Raw genomic sequence first — 17,446 nt, 5'->3', positions numbered from 1 at the left:
GCCCGGGGTCTGCAGACAGCTCGCATGCTGAGACAGAGATGGTGCAGAAAGAGAGTGCCAGGCAGAAATTGTGTATGTGACACAGGCAGGCGTGGCCGCAAGCCTGTCACAAACTTTCTACAGATGGAGATGGTGTGTTAAAACATGTTGCGTTTCATACGTCAGCTGAACGTTGAGGAGAGATGTGTGCGTGTCCTCGAAGGACAGGGTTCACATCAGGCTGTGCCACGTACCTGGGGTCTGGTCTTGAGTAAGCCACTAGTGATCTCTCAGGTCTACAGATAGAATGTGAGGACACTGGCTGCACAAGGTAGCCTACAAGGTGAAGTTGCCCAGTAGATGAGGTCCGCCCTCATGCTCACAGGGTGTGACCCGGGCATCCTGCCAGGCAGCAGGCGAGAGCCAGAGAGCATTCCAGTCCTCCTTTTAAAATGTTTTCCTCATCTTTGATCCCAAAGTCCTCCTCCCGCTGTCCTAAGAACCCAAGGCCACAGTCTTATTCTTTTTGTCACAGAAAAGAAAGTACTGAGACACAAACATGTAAATAACTACAATTCACAGGAGGTTCTTGCGAATGAAAACAGGAAAATCCACTAGAGATATCCATTTCCCACAAGAAATGGCTTGATTTGATTTGAGCTGCTCAAAGGATATCTTCGGGAGGGGATTAAAGCTGCAGTATTATTAACCAACTCTGCACTTAGATATCACTGCATCTGGTGGAAACCCTGCCTCGTGGTGCTGCTTTACAATGCTTTATTGTATGAGGAGGGAAAAGATGACAGTTCGCAACATTGTTTCGTTGGTTCTAGTGTGTCATTAGAAACGATCTTTCATTTTTTCTTATTTTCCCTAGAAATATGTCTTAAGTAACTAGCAATGAAATACCCTCCTGTTTCTTTGATTGTTGTTCTCTTGTTGATATTCTACTTTGCCAGTCATCTCAGAAGCGAAGCTGTGATTGATCCTATGAATATGTATAATCTGAGAGTCTACACTAGCTTGCACGGTATATTAAACCTGCTATTGAAATTCCAACCCAGAGTTATTACGGTGCTGTGAAATGTTAACACCAAAATAAAGAGGTATCATGGCTCTAAACAACATGTTTAATATGATCCAGACAGCCCCTAAAACAGTGCATCTCTTTTGCTCTCTACACAGAGAAATGTAGATTTATTTATTAATATCATTTCTCCCTCTATTGTCCTAGCCCCTTGCCTTCACCGTCATTCTGCTTCTTTCAACATCAATTTGTTGAACATAGAGCAGCCATAGAGTGGTCTGGGATTGCCCGAGATCCATGGCAGGATGCTTCTGAGTGGAGTTTCCTTTGCTGAACTGAGCAGCCCTTGGGTCATCCAAGTGAGCTGGACCCTGGGACGGAGGGGCCGCTTGAGTCTGCTGTTATTCGCCATGCTGGGTCCTCAGCAGCCAATAGGCTCCTTCAGTACACTTCCCACTGCGGAAGGCAGAAGGGCATCCTGACGGTGGAAGTGTCAGGAAGAAGGCTACGATCGGAAGGGATGGCGCTGGGACAATAATCAGGAGGCCCTGTGCCTAGATAGCCCTTTATGCTTAGGGGACATCTGAGCAGGGTATGAAGGAAGAGACAATTTGCAGGATGGTGCAGGGAGGGGCCCAGCGGGCCCAGGGAGGGCCCGGCGGCAGGAGGGCGGGAAGAAAGAAACCAGACCTAGTGTAGATGGCCCTTCAACTTTCAGTTGTCAAGCTCTGCACCTCAGTAGGTTAATCACTGAGAAATAATGGGAGGCATTGGCAGGCTGGAATTTGCCATTGTTGTGCCCAAGATCCTATACAGTATCTTCCGGTCTTGTGGGTTCCTTTATAGGCCTTCTATTATGGGATACTTAGGACAGAAATGGCTTTTCACTATTTTTCTCCTATTTCCTATTTTATTTTTTTAAAAATCAAAACACAGCAGACACTTTATTCTTAAGTTTGTATTTTACAAAACCTCAAGGAAGAAGTCCTTGAGGGAGAGGCGTGGAGATGGTAAGAGGGGAAAGGGACGAGGAAAAGCCCCTGCTCTTCTGGGGCATCGGGCGGATGCTAGGTCCACGCAAGCGCAGTCAGGCCTTGTATACTGGCTGCGCAAAGCTCAGCTGAGAGGCCTGAGAGTGTTCCAGCCCTGATAGGCAGCCTCTGGCCAAGGCTTCAGAGGAAGTGGGCTTCTGCCAGGCCAGGGAGACGGCCAGCAGCAGGTAAGGCTACCGTCTAAGAGCTTCAGGATGCTCTCCTGCTCCTTCAGGGTCTCCCAGGCCTCGTCTGTTTCCTTCTTCGTGGGGTACGCTTCTTCTGCCGGGCAGCCATGATCTTTCGGAAGGCATCATGACCTCATTGTCCGCCATGCGGACCTGCCGGCTCACCTCCTCCTCAGCAAATCGTGCTTCTTGGTGCGGTTGTGTGCACTGAGTGCCTTCACCTCAGTCTGCCATTCGCACAGCTGAGTCCTCAGCAAGGCCAGTCTTGGATTCCAGTAGGCCCTGGGCAATCAGCTCCTCCCTGATGCTGCTCTCCAGGGACTTACTTGGTATGTGGCACACTGAAAGGCTTGTTCTGATTGCAGGGGCAGGGGAGGGGGGCTTGCTCCATCTGCCCCTGATTCTTTCCCAGTCATGTCAGCAATAGGCGAGTCCTCCATAGGGAAAATAGTATTTTCCTCCACTAGAACCTGTAGCAGGCGCTGTGTCAGGGTACCAAAGGGACACCATCTTCTGGCTGTTCGTGCTGGACCTCAGACTTCTTCAGCAGGGCATCCACATATTTTGTGTCCAGTTCTGTCAGCGGTCCCATGAGACCTTTCTTCTTGTCAGCCACAGCTGCTGCCTGAGCCCCGCCCTTCTGCTCCTCTAGCGGACCCTCCTGGGCCCAGCATTGGGCATAGTGCTTTCCTAGTGGGGGAATCTTACAATGTTCATCTTCATCATCAGGGGCTTCAGAAGCTCCTCTAGTATCCGTACCTCCTCACTGGTGATGTCGGCACAATGGGGTTCCACATAGGCCCAGAACCTGTGGGAACATCATTCTTGGGGATCCGAGGCACATGGATTGGGTCATCAGTAAGTTTACATTCCTGGATCTTGGGTTAAACATTTTTGGATTTGGGTCGTCCTGGGTCAGGGCCTGGCCCATGTCCTGTCTTCCCTTCCAGTTTCTGCTTCTTGGACTTCCCATGTTTTGGGGAGCACCCAGCTCATGGTCTCGCCCTAGCTTCAGGGATCATCGGTTCCGTTTCTTATCCTGCCAGTCAGTAAGGATCTGGGTTTCAACTTCCAGTACACGCAGTCGCCTGCTTGCAGAGGACAGCGGTGTCTGAAGCTCCAGCTAGGGTATCTAGCTCTTCAATACCAATGCCATCATCCTCGGAGCCGGCCATAGTGGGGACAGACCTTCAGGTGGTCCACAGACTTGAAGTCATGCAACTGCAGTGGGCAGTCCTTCAGCCCACTCATGGCGTAAGAGGTGGGGCCCTCCCTGGAATGTTCTGAGAATTAGGAAGCGATGCTCCTCAAGTGCCCAGTTCGATGCCTGGCACAGAAGTGGCTATTTTTCTATTTTATTAAAGAAAACATTTCAATGTTTTTATTTATCTTTTGAGAATTTAAGAGGGATTCTGATCCCTGGATCTGGAATTATAGATGGTTTTGAGCCGACGTGTGGGTGCTGGGAGTTGAAGCCAGGTCCTCTAGAAGAGGAGACTGTGTTCTTAACAGTAGAGCCATCCCTTGAGCCTACCTTACCTCTTCTAATCATTACTCATTGGTCTCCCTGTTTCTGTTGGTTTCCTATAGGACATGAGGAAGGCCCTCACACCCTTTTCTTTTTTTATTTATTATTTTTTGAATATTTTTGTATTCGATATATTTTTATTTACATTTCAAATGATTTCCCCTTTTCTGGCCCCACACTCCCCGAAAGTCCCATAAGCCCTCTTCCTTCTCCCTGTTCTCCCATCCACCCCTTCCCACTTCCCTGTTCTGGTTTTGCCCTATGCTGCTACACTGAGTCTTTCCAGAACCAGGGGCCACTCCTCTGTTCTTCTTGTACCTCATTTGATGTGCGGATTATGTTTTGGGTATTCCAGTTTTCTAGGCCAATATCCACTTATTAGTGAGTACATACCATGATTGATCTTTTGAGACTGGGTTACCTCACTTAGTATGATGTTCTCCAGCTCCATCCATTTGTCTAAGAATTTCATGAATTCATTGATTCTAATGGCTGAATAGTACTCCATTGTGTAAATATACCACATTTTTTGCATCCATTCTTCCGTTGAGGGATACCTGGGTTCTTTCTGGCTATTATAAATAGGGCTGCTATGAACATAGTGGAGCATATCCTTATAATCTGCTGGGGAATCCTCTGGGTATATGCCCAGGAGAGGTATAGCAGGGTCCTCCAGAAGTGACATGCCCAGTTTTCTGAGGAGGAACCACCAGACTGATTTCCAGAGTGGTTGTACCAATTTGCAACCCCACCAGCATTGGAGGAGTGTTCCTCTTTCTCCACATCCTCGCCAACACCTGCTGTCTCCTGAATTTTTAACCTTAGCCATTGTGACTGGTGTAAGGTAAAATCTCAGGGTTGTTTTGATTTGCATTTCCCTAATAACTAATGAAGTTGAGCATTTTTTAAGATGCTTCTCAGCCATCTGAAGTTCTTCGGGTGAAAATTCTTTGTTTAACTCTGTACCCCATTTTTAATAGGGTTATTTGGCTTTCTGGGGTCTAACTTCTTGAGTTCTTTGTATATATTGGATATTAGCCCTCTATCTGATGTAGGGTTGGTGAAGATCTTTTCCCAATTTGTTGGTTGCCGATTTGTCCTTTTGATGGTGTCCTTTGCCTTACAGAAACTTTGTAATTTTATGAGGTCCCACTTGTCAATTCTTGATCTTAGAGCATAAGCTATTGGTGTTCTGTTCAGGAACTTTCCCCCTGTACTGATGTCCTCAAGGGTCTTCCCCAGTTTCTTTTCTATTAGCTTCAGAGTGTCTGGCTTTATGTGGAGGTCCTTGATCCATTTGGAGTTGAGCTTGGTACAAGGAGATAAGAATGGATCAATTCACATTCTTCTGCATGCTGACCTCCAGTTGAACCAGCACCATTTGTTGAAAAGGCTATCTTTTGTCCACTGGATGTTTTCAGCCCCTTTGTTGAGGATCAAGTAGCCATAGGTGTGTGGGTTCATTTCTGGATCTTCAATCATATTCCATTGATCCACCTGCCTGTCACTGTACCAATACCATGCAGTTTTTATCACTATTGCTCTGTAGTATTGCTTGAGGTCTGGGATACTGATTCCTCTAGCATTTCTTTTGTTGTTGAGAATAGTTTTAGCTATCCTGGTTTTTTTTGTTATTCCAGATGAATTTGAGAATTGCTCTTTCTAACTCTATGAAGAACTGAGTTGGTATTTTGATGGGTATTGCATTGAATCTGTATATTGCTTTTGGCAAAATGGCCATTTTAACTATATTAATCCTGCCAATCCATGAGCATGGGAGGTTTTTCCATTTTCTGAGGTCTACTTCCATTTCCTTCTTCAGAGTCTTGAAGTTCTTGTCATACAGATATTTCACTTGTTTGGTCAGAGTCACACCAAGATACTTTATACTGTTTGTGGCTATTGTGAAGGGGTGACACCCTTTTCATACACAGCAGCAGCACTCTGGAATCAGAAAGCCCAAGGAGAGTTGTAAGTGTCTGGATTTTCTTTTTCTTTTTCTTTTTTAAGATTTAGTTCTTTATTATGTGTGAGTACACTGTGGCTGTCTTCAGACACACCAGGAGAGGGCATCAAATCTCATTACAGATGGTTGTGAGACACCATGTGGTTGCTGGAAATTGAACTCAGAACCTCTGGAAGAGCAGTCAGTGCTCTTAACTGATGAGCCATCTCCCCAGCCCTGGGTTTTCTTAAAGGGGAGTATATTCACAGTAAAAAGAAGATGGGGAAAAAGCTGGTACTTTGTGGGTTCACTGGGACAAGGATGAATGAATGATTGTGAAAACATGGTAGGTTTCTGAACTGTGGAGGTGCTGCACTGACTGCACAGGAGAGTTGAGTTATCATCATCATCATCATCATCATCATCATCATCATCATCATCATTATCACTACAACTCCTCATCATCATCCTCCTCATCCTCATCATCACCACCATCATCATCACAACTACCATCACTACTAACTAATCTGGCATCCATAGTAGATCCACCATGCATCTGACCTTGCAGTAAATGATGACAATATTACTGTCTATGTTTTCTTTAAATAAAGCTCTCTGCCTGGGCGGATTCATGTTATATAGGTCCTACCGCCTTTACAATTAGAGGATGTGAGAGTTAAGAACAACAACCAAAAAAAAATTACAAGCAATTGTTGGAGACAGAGATTTGGGTGTCTTCGGTGGTCTCTCCTCACACAGGGGTGCCGATGACTAAGCCCCCTCAGCTCCGTCTACATCCCCGCGACTGTGTATACATCACAGAGTCTCTGTTTCTGTGAGAACCAGGCTGGCAAGGTCAAGTCTAGTAAGTCCCAAGCTCTCTGTCCAGAAGAGCATAGCCTGCTGTGTCCCTAGGACCATCCCTGCTGGAGACTCTGTAGTCCTACCCACCAGGGCTCACTTCTGCTCCCTTCCCCCACCCAGCACCCAGGTATCCTCACTGGATTTGGGAAGTGCGGTGATTTGAATGAGAACTGTCCCCCATAGGTTTGGGTATTTAAATATTTAGTCTCTGGTTGGGGGCACTGTTTAGAGAGGTTTAGAAGGCATGGCCTCTCTGGAGGAAGTATGTCCCTGAAGGCACGTCTTGGAGATGTAAAGCCTGGCTGTTTTGTGTTCTTCTCAGCTTCCTGCTCTGGCTGCCATGCATCTCTACCATGACAGACTCTGGACCCATGATCCAACATGAGCTCCACTGTGTCCTTCATCTATGTGTTTCTTTTGGTCATGGGTGTTTCGTCACAGCAGCAGAGAAGTAACGGAGATGCTTTAATGGGTCCTTTACACATTGAATGCGGGAGGAATAACCATCTCTATTTGCCAGAGTTGCTTTTTTTTTTTTCCTGGTGTCAAAAATTTTATTGGAGTAGGAAATAATTTGTCTTTATTTACACACCATGCAAGTATTCATGTAAAAGTCTGAAGAAGCAAATATATAGGCAACATTTTGAATAATTTAGTATAATAGTATATTGGGATGATGTACAAACATTTCAAAATTCACAATTTTAATTTCTTCTAAAAAATTTTTAAGCTTTTTAACTCTGACCGTTTTGCATGTCTGTTAATATTCAAGCCCTGCTTCCCTCTAGTCAAATGACTTTTGAAGAGCAGAAAGGATCAAAAAAAAAAAAACTTTTGCTGAACTTTTCTTTGAGTATGCTTTTTACTTCATTATTTATAAGAAAATGAAATTCCACATTGAATAGCTAAACAACATGGCTGCCTCCACTGAGTAAATTGAATAAAGCAATTAAGTGATTATTTTAGACAAACATAAATTCTTATTATTACTGATATGGTAGTTGGTAGTTCTATTGCTTTGGGGACACAGGGGATAAGAAGGTCTTTAAAAATGCCTGATGTGGGGCTGGCTCAGTGGTTACAAGCATGGATCGGGAGAGGACCCGAGTTCAGTTCCCAGCATCCATATCAGGCTGCTCACAACCACCTGTAACCACAGCCCCCTGTACTGACATTCCCTCCTGGGCTTCATGGGAACCTGCATACAAACACGCCACATACACATGAATAATGAAAAAAAAACATGCCTGGCATTGCTATGTGTGTGTTGCTGAGTCAGGAAACGCTGAGTCTTATCTTACTTTGAGACACGCTAAAAGAAGGGTGCCTGGGCGCAAAGAGCAGAGACTTAAAGAACATTCCAGAGACAGTCAGTGGGACTTCTGGGGCATCTCCACATAAAACAGGCAGTGTACACCTGCCTCTCCAAATTCAAATCTTTGTCAGCATGTGGACTGTGGCAACACTGAAAGGGGCACAGCTCCACCTCGGGCTCAAGGCCCACCATCCCTTCTTCCCTTTGGTGGGTCTGCTCTCACTGGGAGCTGTACAAGGTTGTCAAGCAAGACTGAGACCTGATTGATTTCCCGTTCAGATACAGCCACACTGCTGCCTGGCCTACGCTTCAGTGGTGTTTGCTAAATATTTAATGGAATATTAAGAGAAAACTTCTGTCTGTGTAATGTAAACACATTGTTAGGTTGGCTGAAGGGTCATATCTTGATTATGCTGAATGTCAGGAGCATTAGAAATACTTTCTCAGTATCCCACAAACACGCGCTCAGTAAGCTCTCCACACGGCACCGAAGCGGCCCTGCCTTCCGTGTTCGGCTGGCATGTACCCACGGGGAAGAGCTGGGCCAGCTATGCGGTGCCTGATTCCGCTCTACATGGCTGGCAGCTTACACTTTTAAAAGTACAATGCTAGACTGAGAATTTGTCTTTCTGACCCTGTTTGTACAAATATTTATACTTTCTAGAATGTACAGCAGATCTTGATCGTTTATTAAACAAAAAAGCATCCTCAAAAGTTGTCATAATGACATGTCTATCTTGACAAGGCAGAACTAAAGACTACAGGTAGAGGTTGCAGATAAGTGGATTTTGCTTCAAAGAGTAGAATTCTTTAAAACATTTCTCTGGCCTCTCGGGCTCACCTGGAAGGTGGTGGGGAGACCCTAGCTCTACCTTTCATTTTGTTTGTTTGAAATCGAGCTGATACAGTTTCTCAATAAGGCTCTCATCCAAAGTGATCCTAAGATGTGCTAAGTTGATAGTTAAAATCACCCAGCATAATTACTCTATGGAGGACTCACCATCATCTGATTTTAGAGCATTTTCTTCAGCCCAGAATAGTCACGAACCATTTGTGACCATTTCTCATGTCTGCTCCTGCTCTCTGACTGCAGTCCTGGGAACCCAAAACCTTTCTCCTCTATAATCTGTCTATTCTAGACACGTTAACTCAACAGAGTCACATAATGCAAAGCTTCCTTCACGCGGCACAATGTTTGCAAGATTCAGCTCGGGTTTTGTTTGTCTGTTTTGGTTTTTTTTGGCATATATAATTTCAATAGAGTAGACATGTAGGTGGTTTACATTCTATGGCTCCAGGAATACTTCTGACGTGAACATCCAGGTATAAATTTTTGTGTAAACATGCTTTCACTTTTTCTTGAATCAGAATTACTAAACTACATAGAAACCTTCTGCGTAACAACCTGAAGCATGGTTATTAGACTTCTTCAGAGCATGGCTCATTCTGCATCCCAACCAGCAGTACCGGGAGTCTAGGTTTCTCCTTCCTTGCCAATACTTGCTACAGATGGCTCAGCTGCTTCCGTGTATGAGTGATTGAGAATGACGACATCAACATCAGGATTCTACCCACACATGCGCATATGTGAGAGCACTGAACATGCACTCATAGACAGGGGAATGTGCTGTGGACAGCCCTGCTGCTGTTTGGATTTTGATGTTAATTCAACTTCTCTAAGAGAGGCTGTCTGGACGAGGTGTAAATCATGTACTCAGGACTTCATGTGACCCTTCTTGTGAATAAAGAAATCAATCGCTGGGCAAGAAGGCTGGACTTCCGGTAGGAGGGAGGAAGAGGAGAGGCAGGAGGGAGATACAGACTTTTGGACTGGGACAGCGGGACAACAAAATTTAGCTGCTAATGATCCCCTGGTGATCAAGTCCACCAGAATTTAGAGGATTTAGTTTAATATAGCTTACAAGATTAGGATTCTAGTTGTTGTGCCCAGCGACAGAGTTACCATTGGTTCTGAACTGAGTTTGTGTGGTGTTTTCCTTTACACAGTAGCTCGACTGGGTTCCAGAGAGAAAGGTGAAGCGGCAAGGCCTGGGTTTGCCATAAGTGCCCTTCAGAAGGCCGTGGGACGTTTGAAGTGTGGGGTTGGTGTGGTAGCGACCCCCAGTGGGAACTTAGCAAGCTGGGTGGAGAGATTTTAAAGCACTGAGTCAGAGATTCTCCAGGAGATGAGAACAGGTCGTCTATGCCCACCAGTACCTGGTTGTCCAGCCCGCCAGGGCCTGCCAGCATAGCAAACATTGATTTTTTAATATTTCCCGCAATAGGAACATGATCGCACATGCACACACAATGCAGTCACAATCTTTTGTTTGCTATATGTGACACTCTAATATGACATGAAATTTGCAACTGTTTTGCGCATTGTGCAGACGCTCTCTTCACTTTGTCATCTTCCCATGATGTACAAATTATTTCAATTTCAACAGAGTCTTTCTGTCTGTTTTATTTTGCTATTGCCGCTTACACTTCCCATTTCACGAATCAGAATCTGCTGCGTAAGTCAAGCTCATGAAAACTGATTCCTTCCTTTACTTCTGGTTGTTGTTGTTGTTGTTGTTGTTGTTTTTAACCTTTAGCTCCTGTAATTTGCTTTGTTATTTTGTGCACCTTGCGACATAGGGATCCAGATTCTCTTGTTCTTCGTGTGCTTATGACATTAACGTCATTCACTGGGTGGATGATTTTCTTACACAAAGATCTTTTCTAATGCGCCTGTCTGAGGCCATGACGGTTGGACCTGAGCTTCTTGACCTTTGTCCTCTCTAGAAGCCAAATCTCACCAGCTTCTGTACTGGCTTAGCCTTGGCCGGGAGAATCCCTCTAGGCAGGTAGCTGCCTGCCCCACCCCAATGCATCGCACAGTTAATGGAGAAAAGCCGGAGCGGCTGTCCAGAGCAGCTGTACTGCGACACTCTCTGCTGGCCTACTTTGCATTTGTTGACATTTTGTTCTTTAATTACTTCAAATAGCATGTATTTGTTTCACCTGGTTGGATTATAATCTTGAGGATTTACAGTGCCTTCCTCTCATTTTTTGTGCCTTTGATGAACTATGTGTCTCCTCTAAATAAGCTGGCATTCCTGGTGCCTTCTTACGTTTCTTCTTTACATTATTCAATGGAGCATTTATTTTAAGAACATGGAGCCACCACCCAGGTGTGCTGGTGTACACCTGTGATTACAGCATGTAGAAATGGTGGCTGGAAGATACGGGAGAAAAGGTCACCCTGGGTTATGGAGGGGGCTGGAGACCAACCTGAGGGAATTATGCCCTTGTCTCAAAAAAAATCAATTAATAAAAAAAGAATATGTCGGGTGTTTTATAATCGATCTGTTTCCATTTTGGAGAACAGACAAGATTTACTTTGCCAGATAACACATTTGTGTATCCTTGGGCCACTCTACAGCTTTTTGAGGCTCATTTTTTAATGCCTTTTCAGTATCTTTTCTGGGCAATAAACAATACAACAACTATTGATGATCAAGTGAACAGTTGCAAACAATATCTGCCCTGGAAAGTCCACACTTCTTCCATAGTCTTTCTGAGTCCTGGGAGTGTTTCTGTTAGTTCACAGTGTACCAATGATTCCAATGTGGTTCCCTTCAGGACACTCAAGTAGACCCTCATTAGCCTATTTTGAGTGTAATAGGTTTCCTCGGGTTGCTAGCTTGCTTCTAATAAGTCTACAAGCACACAGAAGTGTAACTTTTAAAAAGCACTAGTTTCTGTGTCAAGCCCATGTCAAGATTCACATTTTAACTGTATCAGGTTTTGTTAACTGTGTGAGCCTCTGGACTCTAGCTACCCGCCGGAGCAGGAACAACTCAGAGCTCTCGTTGTCTCGTCAAGGAGGAGCCTCCCCACAGACAAGGCCTTCTAGCAGGCTCTTGGCTGACTTTTCTTTAGGTCAAGGTACACTTCCTTAATTGGCTTTCCCCCCCACTGCAGCAAAAGTTTTGGGCGAAGATGTATATCTGGAAATCTAATTACATATCTTAACTATAGCCTGAGATGCTGCAGATTCACAGATGCACTTTGTCTGTCAAACCTGGAGACAGTTGGCAAATGCAGGCCATAAAGGTGAAGATTTAGGGCCCGCCTGTGTGAATTGTTACTGCTTTCCTCTGTTTATTACTTCACAGTTAATCAAGGAGAAAATCCCAGGAGGGCAACATCTTTCCCCCCTATATTCTACACAGTGATGGGAGGGGGCAGGAGAGACTCGGCCTTTGTGTTTCTAATTGAAATGAGGTGTTTGGTTCGCAAATCCTTGAGTGAAGTAATAGCACTAAATGTTCTAATCAATTTCTGAAATCTCCTTTAAAGTCAACAGAGCAGGTCATCACGGTATTATATCTATGTGTACATAATCCTTGTATACAGTCATCTCTCAGTAATTGCATGCAATTAATACTGATATTCTGAAACGGAACTGCTTGCAGCCACCAAAACCATATTTTGACACTAGCTTGGCATTTTACCACTACAAGCAATTATGTGAGATTATTTTGTAACATCAGAGACCTGACAGTGGAATAGAACATAGTTTCTTTGCTGATTCTCAGAGCCATGAAAGATTAAATGTGCATAAGTCTCAAAAGGATATAATCAACAACGATGAAGGAAAACAAAGTGGCGTAAATCAGATAAAAGCATTCATCACCATGAGGCATCACCCCTAAACTTCCAAGACGATAGGCCTCCCAGGTTCAGTAGAGCACTCAGTTGCCTTAAGCAGTCAAAGACCTAAGTTCTAAGTGATTCTGGATACAGGAGTCTCTAAGTCTGTAAGATAAATGTCTGATGTGAGTCATATTCTCAGCAAACATGGCACCAGACTGTTTCCCTAGAATTCTTTTGCAGAAAAATACTTTTCACATGACTGTGGTATATCTGAAGAGATTTATAAACCTTTCATGGTCCTTACCAAGGGGACTGAACAATCCTGTCCTTCCCATCTCCCTCAGTTCACACCTGACACGTTCTTATATTATATTTATTCATTCATGGTGTGCACATGGGGGTCAGAGGACACCTGGTAGCAATTGGTTCTTTCTTTTATACCATGTGGGTCCCAGAGATGAAAATTAAGTTGTTATGCATGGTGATGAGTGCTTCAGTTCATAACCCCCCCCCTTTTTTTTTACTATGGCATAAGTTGAACACAATCCAGTTTTAAACTAAAGAAATGACAGGAAAGAAAATGAAAGATCAGACTAAGCAGCTGAAGATTTAAAAGTAAAACAATAGCTCAAAATCTGCAGGATATTCAACCTTTGGGAAAAAAATCAAATGTTTCTTGGGAGTATCATCTTAGGAATGGAAAGATGTCTTAACACAAATTCTAGTGACATTATTTGATATTAACAAATGAAAAGTAACCTATGATAAAATCTATAGATGTGCCAAAAGGTGCTCCAGAACTTTAACATTCATTTAAACATTCATTTATATTTAAAATATTAATAAATTACAATTCAAGAGACCTTTTTAAACTTTATAAATATTATATACTATATAAATATACTAAACAACAGTATCCAAGTTAATAATAAAACTTAGCAGAGCTGCTGTTGGGGTTATATAATAAGGATGCTGGTTACAGGAGGTCTTGGTAATTTTCTGGGCCAGTGGGTTGTCTCTATGGGTGGTTTAGGCACTTTCAGTAGAGCCTTTCAAACCAAATTTTGTCCCCAGGACCCTCACAGTAGAAAAAGAGAGCTGGCTTTCTTAGGCTGTCCTTTGACCACCAGAAAACACAAATAAAAAAGAGAGAGGGAGAGAGGGAAGGAGGAAGAGAGAGGGGAATGGAGAGAAGAGAGAGAGAGAGAGAGAGAGAGAGAGAGAGAGAGAGAGAGAATAGACAAAGGAGAAGGGAAAGCTGGCCGCTGCACTTGCATACGATGGCGACAAAGTATGAGAAGCTCATAATGAATGGAGAAGAGCTGGCTCATTTGTCCAAGGGCACACACAGGGCAGGAAGGGCAGCGCTCTCTGACTCATGGTTACTCACAAAGGCACAGCCATCGCAGTAAGTGAACGGAAGGAACACGCATCCAGTAGGGAAATGGGATTATAATCCCTAACCAAATGTTGCATAACTTTGTATGTTAAGAACACCTAATTCCACCACTACAACCCTGTTAACATCAATAAGCTAAATGAGATTTCAGGATACAAAATCAACTATAGCAACCATGACCTTTAAAATATAGAAAGGAAGCAATCCTATTCAGAATATCTACAAATAGGAACCTAAACCAACAGTCAGCATCAAAACAATAAATGAAGCAAGCAAGCAACCAACCAAGGACACAACAGCTAAGAACAAACTTCACCAAGAGAGTGAATGATCTCTACAATGAAAAATGCAAAAGAGTTGTTTTGGCTCCCTTTCTGTTGCTCTGATAAAGACCACTGTGGCCAAAAACAATTAAGCAAAGGAGAGGGATGGTTTGGCTTGGCATTTCAGGTCACAGGCCATTCCCGAAGGAATTCAAAGACAACTCAAGGCAGGAACTATGGAGGGATGCTAATTGCTGGCCTGCTCTCAGATTGGCTCAATGGTACCTTTTAACGTAGCTTCCTTATACAGTCCAGGACAACTTGCACAGAAAATGGCATCAGCCACAATGGCCCACTCCCTGCTACCTCAATGAAGACAGTCCTTGCAATCCCTAAGGGACAGGTCAACAGATTGAGCTGATCAAGAAAATCACTCAATAGAACCCCTCCCCCTTTTTCTTTAGTAGATTCTAGGCCATCAAGTTAACAGTTAAAGTGTTAAAAGAAAACTTAAAAGACACACCTACACAGAGGCACGCAAAATGGGAGGACATACTATGTTCATGGACTAGAAGAATTAAAATAATGTTCATAATGCCAAAAGAAATCAAACTATTCTGTGCAATTCCTATCAAAATATCAATGACATTCTTCACAGATGTAGGAAGAAAGAAGCACTCCTGAAGCTTATGAAGCTACACAAGCCTCCTGAACAAATGAACAACCGACGTGACAGAACATCTAACACTAGAGCGTATTTCAAAATCAGTGTGGTGTGAGCATCAAAACTTTGCACAGAACAACATAGTAAAGCAAAACAAACAACACAGAAATTAACCTTTGTATCTACCCCCAACCAACCTATCTCTCACAAAGGTTGAAAGGTATTAGAGAAAGGAAAACTTTCAACAAATAATGCTGGAAAGACTGACTATCCAGGTATGGAGGGAATGAAATAAATCCCCCACTCTAATGAGGGAATGAAGTAACCCCCCTACCCCTCCACTCCCCACCCCTTCCCTCCACCCCCGGTATCACCATTTTTAAACCGCAATTTTTTTAAATGCTCAAGCTTAAGATCTAGAACTATAAGACAACTAAAATAAAACACAGGCAAATGCTTCAGAACATTGGTTTGGGCCAAGTTATTTTAGATATGACTTCAAATGCAGAGGCAATCAAGGTACAAAAGTACAGATGGGATTACATTAAACCCCAAAGCTTTCTCTCTGCAGCAAAGGCAGATGCAACCTTCTCAATAGGAGAAAATATTTGCAATTTACCTGACAAGTTATTAATCTCAAGAATTTATAATGAGCTCAAACAACTCAACAATAAACCCTCCAAATAATCCAATGAAAAATGGAGAGGCAGTCTGCAGAGACACTTCTCAGAAGAAGGGATACAATGTCCAACAGACATGCTATAAAACACTCAACATCAATGGTCATTCAAGAGATGCAAGTCAACCCTGCATTTTACTTGATGATATATATACAATACATATTTATACTGTATATATACACATAAATAGTAATACAAAATGATGAGGTATTATAGAATTTCAATGTCACAATATGGATAGAACTAGTGAATATATTAATATAGTAAGTAAAATTTTACACACATCAAGAATATAGGACAAATTTCTATGTCTATATATAATACAGAAGCCGAAAACTTGATCTTAAAGAAGGTTGTATGCAGCATCTGGAAGTGTGGGAGGGACCAGGAGAATGGTTGGTAAACAGGATTTATGGGATTGGAGGAGCAACTTCCAATGCACTATGGTTCCAACGTTCTGTAGAAGACAGATGTGTTTTACCTACCAGGGACTGTTTTGAGTAGCCAGTAGACAGGGCTTCAATACTTCCAACACAGAGATGTGATAAATGTCTGAGGTTACAGATATGACAGGTACCCTGATATAATCATTATGCATTATACACGTGTCACAGACTAATGGGTTGATAAATGTCACTATATTAAAATTCAATACTACTCATAAAGCAAAGTCATAAACGATGTGAAAACTCCAGGAACCATCTGGGAAGATGCATTTTCGATGCATGTGAGCAATAAAGACTATTATCTAGAATATATAAAGAACTTTATGATTCAATAAGAACAATTCCACTCCTAAAGAACATGGAAGCCCATCAATAGTTTTTAGAAAAGGAAAGCTGACTGACCAACATGGCTGTTAAGAGAGCCACCACCCCCACACTGTCTAGATCATAAGCTTTAGAACACACAAAAAATAACATGAAATCAAAATTTATCATTTTACACCAACCAAAACAAAATCCTAAGAACAGTATTTATACTGTTAATCAGAGAGGCTTTCTCTCATTCACTGTTGTATTTCATTTTGTATTGTTTATGTTTTACAGTTTGGCAATACTGGGCAAATGCTACATGCCCAGGTCTGTTTTCACTTTTAATGTTGAGATAAAGGTTTCGTTAAGTTGACTAGTCTTGAACTCACCCCACTATACAGCCAAGCCTCAGAGTTGCTGACCTCCTTCCTGTCTTATCCTCACAGAAGCTGTTCACTGGGGTTTAGGTTGTTGCAACAGGTAACACTTCTAGGTTCTAATTTACCGTTGCGGGGAAGTCAGGGCAGGAGCGCCAAACAGCTGGTAAAAGCGCATCCTTCCTCAGAAGCAGAGAGAGATGAGTGCGTGCACACTCTACTTGCTTGCTTGTGCTCAGCAGCTCAGGTTCTCTACTCTCAAACAGTGCAGGACTCCATGCCTAGGAAACGGTGCCACCATCATAGGCTGGCTCTTCCCGTATCAAGACAATCCCTAATGGCTCAGCCACAGACCAATCCCTGACAGACAGTCCCTAACTGAAATACTCCTTCCAGGGTATTCTAGGATGTGCCAAGTCGACAAAGCTTACCAGCATACTCTGTAAGCTCATTTCTGGATGTATAGCTTAAGACCAAGAAACCCTTAAGAGCATGGCAAAAAAATATGTAAGGAAAACTGATTGTATGAGGCATTATTTGCAAGAGAAAAACTATAAAAAAGTAAAAAAGACTGAATGCAGAGTGTTGATCTGCTGAAACGCAACCTGAATATATGAACATTAGTCATAAGTAAAAAAATATACTGAAAAGGTAAAATACTTTTTAGAATTTACATAATTGAGTGACTTTATTAAGATGCAAAATTAACATATGACTTACAATATGACGGGTATTTTTATAGAAAGTCATCATATGACAGCATAGCCAAGTGTGTCCCAGTCAATCC

At 42.9% G+C, this 17,446-nt stretch overlaps 1 protein-coding gene and 1 pseudogene across 1 annotated transcript in view; both read right to left on the bottom strand.

Annotated features, from left to right (window-relative positions):
- The window catches only part of St6galnac3 (ST6 N-acetylgalactosaminide alpha-2,6-sialyltransferase 3), a 527,866-nt gene that overhangs the window by 75,348 nt on the left and 435,072 nt on the right, over positions 1–17,446 (bottom strand). The window lies entirely within an intron of this gene.
- LOC127682446 (transcriptional adapter 3-like) lies at positions 2,123–3,491 on the bottom strand (annotated as a pseudogene).

The sequence above is a fragment of the Apodemus sylvaticus genome, chromosome 4 (genome assembly GCF_947179515.1).
Source record: "Apodemus sylvaticus chromosome 4, mApoSyl1.1, whole genome shotgun sequence".
In the NCBI taxonomy this organism is placed as follows: Eukaryota; Metazoa; Chordata; class Mammalia; order Rodentia; family Muridae; genus Apodemus; species Apodemus sylvaticus.
The sequence above is the reverse complement of the archived record's forward strand: the minus strand, read 5'-3'. Positions and strand labels throughout refer to the sequence as shown.